Below are 6,000 nucleotides of genomic sequence, written 5' to 3'. Positions count from 1 at the left end.
GATGAACATCTTAACTTTCAATTAGGCACTTTACAGCCTTGCAGCCTCAACAGTGTACTCAACACCTTCAGATCATAAATACTCCTCCTATTTTCATGGACAGCAGATGCTAGTAATGATTCTGCTGTTATCATTTACATCTCATCCGAACCCATGTTTTGCTTTTTATTCTGTCCCATTACTGCCCCTTTTGCTTGCACCATCATTTCTTTTGTCATTTAATCACTCCTACCTTCCACCCTATCAGAGGCAATCCCTTTGCTCTTTCTTTCCCATCCACCTGCCATCCCACACCCTTCCCCTAGCTAGCTCTGTATCAGCTTAAAAACTGCTAAATTTCCAAGTTCTTCCAGTTCTGATGAAAGATCGTAGACCTGAAATGTTAACTCTGTTTCTCTCTCCACAGATGCTGCCAGATCTGTTGAGTATTTCCAGCATTTTCTGTTTTAATTTCATACATTAAAATAGCTCTTTTTGGTGTGCTTCAGTTGAAGATGAGTGTGACGCTAAAAGAGACTCTTATGTTTACGTCTTAACAACCAAACCATCAGTTCAAGAGGCACACACCGTGAAAGTGTAAAGACAGGTGTGCTTAAGCACATAAAGTGGGATTAGATATTTCCGACAAAAGTGCTTAAAGCTCTTTGTTTTATTGTTTGGTTATCAGAATAGAGGGTGTACCTTTCCATGATATTAGCTTATGCAGTGTGTTTAGTTCATCCTTTTCTTGCATATACACATAACTTGTTTGGACATGGCATGTGGGAGAAAAAGAAGTACCTATGTATCAAAAAAATTTATATACATCAAAAGCAGATGTGCCTTGGGTACCTGTCTGGTGAGCTTCCTGTTCCTTCCTAATTCATTAAACAAAGTTGTGTATGAGAGGGCTGTTGATGGAAAAGGAAGACATAGAAAACAAAAATTATAATAATTATAACAAATATGATGGGAAGTACAGGAAGCTGTGTTATGACCAAAGAAATAAAAACATTTCTGGTGATCACCTTATACTCCTTTGATGCTGAGGGCTGAGAGTGTGTATTTCAATCCATTTGGGGATTCCAATTGCCTCAGGTGTATTTTAAAACCGGACTTGAGGTTGGTCATTCTAGAACTTCCACTTTGTTTCCTTCCAGTTACTATCTAACTTTGCTTTGATCTGTGTGCAGAGACTTTTAAAAAAAACTTTAGCTTGTCCCCCACAATGAAATCCAATGAGTGAAACTTAACGCTTTTGCACTTTGAAGCAGATGGCCTGCTTGTATTTCTGTTGGGTATTAACAGTTGAATTGGTAAAGTAATACAAAACACCCTTTGTTTGTTGTATAAGGAAGAAAAATGCAACCCCGAACAAAATCTGTAACACCTACCTTTCCAATTATCTATCCCCTGAGCCTGGGCAGTACAATCGGAATGATGCTTCCACCATTATATGATACAGAATTGAAATAAACTTATTGTTTTTATTTGTCTATATTTTCCATTAAAGAAAAGAGAGAAAAATAAAACTTTGCTGTTTATCCACAGTGTACTGAACTGAAATTAATCCAGCCTTTTGGAGTGGGCCATTCAATTGTAATGGATTCAGGTCATGGACTTAACATTAAATTACTAGTCAAAGTTGGAATCAGAAAGGAAAATTGAGAAAACATATATCAAATGAGCGAGTGACTTTTGGCAGAAATTAATATAGGCAAGATAAAAAGATTTTTTTTCCCCCCATGAGGTCCCTCTGTTCTTTTAAAAATGAAGTGCTGATGAAGGATTACACCTGAAATGTTGACCTGTGACAAGCAAACCAACCTGCTGGGCATTACCAGAATATTCTGTTTTCACATTTTAATTGCCTATGTATCATTCTTATTTTATTCATTATTTCTTGTTCTCTCACTTCTAATGTATTCTAATTGATAATATAATCATTTGTATTTCTACATCAATTCTAGGAAATGAAAGAAATAGTCCATTGTTTCAATGTTATCATAAGTATGCACAATCCTTTTACTTAATGTCCCATCTATTGCACCCATGTTTGCTTTCTTTTCTTTCAATTTAGTTTAGTTATACATTTTCCACTCTCTTCATTTCTCTATAATGTTCCTTTTCTCTTTTTTGCTATCAAATTTTCATTCTCCATTTAGTTTTTCCTCTATTCTCTATTTTTTCTTCTGTTCAGTCATATTTCGTTCTTATAACCCCTCTGACCCTTTATTTTCCCTTCAAACTTTTATTTATATCTATCTGCTCAATTCTGCTGCTATTACTTCTGTCATTCTTCTTTGACGTGGTGTCTTTATTTTTTTATCTATTGTTTGATGTCTTTCAGCTTGTTTCTACCCTTCACTGCCTCCATATATCTTTAATTCCCTAATTGTTTTCTGCCATTTTGTCTTCTGCTGTTTTTATTTTCTGTGATTTTACATAATATTATATATGTATCAGCAATGCAATAGTGCAATGGACCAAGTTCCTAGACCCTTGGGCCTCTTCACAGGCCTAGGAAGACTTCAATATAGAAAAGGCTTAATTCAAAAAGTCGTTTGGATACATATCCTAAAAGGAAGATCTTCCATAAATATATCACCTTTAATGACTTCGGGTTTTCCTGAACCACTTCATCAGAAACCCAAAATGATAAAAACAGTAAAAACTGGGAAATAAGAATACTAGCCCAAACAGGTCCTGTATACCTTAAAATGGAACACCAGTAAAAAATGGAGAATAAGAATACTGGTCCAAACTGTTTTTCCTTCTGGGAATGAAGTATTCTTGAAGTGTTATCACTATTGTAATATAGGAAAATGCTACCATTAATTTGCATGCAGTGAGGTCCTGCAAGCAACATTGAAATAAATGCAGAGATAATCTGTTTTAGCCATGTTACTTGAGAAATATACCTTGGCCAGAAAACCAACTTGCTCTTATTCAAGTAGTGGGGTTTTTATATCTTCATGAAAGGCCAGACAGGGCCTCAGTTTAAAACTTAATCCAAAAGCCAGCACCTCCAACAGTGCAGCTTTCCTCTCCCTGCTGTACTAAATCATCAGCCAAGTTTCTGTGCTGAAGTCCCTGGACTGTAACTTCAACCCATGACATTCACAACTCAGAAGCAAGAATGCTACCACTTGGGCCAAGGCTCATCCAAATACTCTGAGCTCTATTTCAGTGGTGAGTGAAAGGATATTTTTGTATAAGTACCTCAAATATTATCCCATTTCCCTCATTATGCACATTGTATTTTCTGATAGTCATAATTATGCACAGCATCTAAGTCATTACAGGATACATTTTACGAATCTTGGTAATTAAGCCACTTGCTAAACATTGACTTTGCTGAACTATGTAAGTTTTGATAAATTATTATTTTGGAAACTTAAATATGAAGAAGCCACACAAATCTCACAAACATTAATATGTCACAGTACATGTAATACCTGTTGCAAAACATGTGCATTTTCATCTTCAAGCATCAACACTTGTTTAATTCAAAAATAGTAAGTTTTGTTGACAATAGCAAAAATTGCATCAATATAACCTAACAAGCGTAATTTGAAATGAAGTGTGCACTTATGTGTGTGAACTCAGTTAATTAATTTGATTAAATCCCTAATCCAAAAGCAAATATATTAAATATTGACCATTAATGGTATCAAACTAAAATTGCAATGATTTAAAAGTTTCAAATAGTAAATGCTACTTTCCATCTCATAGTCCAGGGCTGCAGTTGTGTCTCTGTTTTTGCATTATGATATTTGGTTAGCATTTGCATCTACCCCAAAATGCCAATAACACTCATGTCCTGATATCTGAGCACATTAAAGCCATGCTCCTTATGGCCATCTTAATCTATTTGGGCAGAGCATAATTCCAGTGCAAAAGATTTAAAATTTCTTCGGATTGTCCATTTCTTATTTGGGGCATTTTAGAAACTTAGCATTGAAAGCATCTTAAAGTGTTTCCATTGTTTTTCATTGTCTACTAATATCACTTAATTGGGCTAGGCATGTGAATAGGTGGTTACAAGAGCAGGCTGAGAGTTCTGCAGTAAGTAACTCCCCTTTTGACTCCCCAGAGCCTGTCCACTATCTACAAAGCACAAGTCAGGAGTGGATACCTTCCACTTGCCTGGATGAGTGCAGCTCAAACAACACTCAAGAAACTCAACACCAGCTAAGACAAAGTAGCCCACTCAACCCCATCCACCATCTTAAACATTCAGTCCCTTCACCACCGGTGCGCAGTGGCAATAGTGTGTACCATCTTTAATATGCACCACAGCAACTCGCCAAGGGTCCTTTGGCAGCTCCTTTCAAACCCGTGACCTCTACCACCTAGAACAACAAGGGCAGCAAATGCATGGGAACACCATCACCTGCAAGTACCCCTCCAAGTTAATTACCATCCTGACTTGGAACTATACCCCTGTTCCTTCACTGGTGGTGGGTCAAAAATCTGAAACTGCCTCCCTAACAGCACTGTGGGCGTACCTATACCAGATGGATTTCAGCGGTTGAAGAAGATGGCTCACAACCACCTTCTCAAGGTTAACTAGAAATGGATAATAAATGCCAGCATTACCAGTTATGTCCACATCACAAGAACTAACATTAAAAACTAAAGTCATGGGTAGCAAAGATTCATACGTGCAAACATGTGCTTTCTTTCACAACCAGAGCCTCAGTTGCAGCTAAGGATAGCTTGGTCCCATCTTTGGTGTAACTTTGGTCCCAACTGCACTTGCATTTGCAGCTACTGGCCTCAAACAGCGAGGGGTCAAATTTCCACTTGTTTCCGTTAGTTATATCAGTGCATTCTGGGCAGAATCAGCCAAACCAGCACAAAAAGTTGGGGAATTTTAAGTGAATTATACCCAAAGCATGCTTAAGCTGATATGTCCTGCAACCTTTTATGCCAGTTAAAGATTTAATTTGCCTTTATAAGACCCACCCGCAAAATTGGTCACACCCCATCAAGTTGAAGTTGCGAGATTTTGCCAATTATGGTGGTTCAGAAAGCTGTTCAAATTGTGCTTTTTTTTTACATAGACACTCATAGAGATATTTATTCAAAGAATATTTAATTTACTAAGAAACACAGTTTAAAGTATTAAATGGCTCAGTATAGTTTTGTAAAGTATTTTTCAGTGATTTTAAATCAGATTACTGACAGGTCCTGGACTGGTAACTCGTACTATAAATGCTTATTTTTGGTCATAAAGCAATTTCAAGTATATTAAGAAAATTGCACCAGGCTAGTGCTCTTAAATACATCAAGGAGAACATTATAATGGAGGTGAAAAATAAAATGATCGTATTCTATTACACTCTTAGATTGCACTGGCTTATAGGAGATTTACATTTGTGATTATGAAAATTGCTGAAAAAAAGAGACATGTCAAAGCTTTTCATCTTACACTCAAGAAACATGCCAAAGCTTTTTTGTCCTTCAGTCATCAGGACTGATGAGTGCAAGACAAAAAGCTTTGACATGTCTCTTTTTTTCAGCAATACTCAAGCTCTGTACTACCAAACGACGATTATGAAAATATGCTTTAGCAGAAATTGAAGTGACACCTCAGCCTTGGAGGGAATATAGCATAGGTTTACCACATGATACCTACACTCCATGGGCTGAATTTTGCCGTCAGCGAGCAGGGCGAGGGGCCTGCTCACCGATGCTTAAATGATGCAGGATGATGTCAGGGGAAACCCCCGACGTCATCCTGCCCCATTTACATTTTCAGGAAGGCCGGGACGCAGCAAAATCAGCTGTGCGCCCACCGACCAATTGTGGCTATTGACAGGATCATTGAAACAATTAAAGGACCTGCCCGTCCAACCTTAAGGTTGGTGGACGGGCCAGAAGCCCCAGTGGCAAATAGAAAAAACATGAAACCTCATCCAACGGCAGGATGAGGTTTCATGTAGGGATTTAAAAAGTTTAATAAACTTTTAGTATAATTTATGAACATGTCCCGTCTCATGTGGCATTGTCACA

This window comes from Cetorhinus maximus, chromosome 8, assembly GCF_964194155.1.
Source record: "Cetorhinus maximus chromosome 8, sCetMax3.hap1.1, whole genome shotgun sequence".
NCBI classification, from domain to species: domain Eukaryota; kingdom Metazoa; phylum Chordata; class Chondrichthyes; order Lamniformes; family Cetorhinidae; genus Cetorhinus; species Cetorhinus maximus.
Note: the sequence above shows the minus strand (reverse complement) of the source record.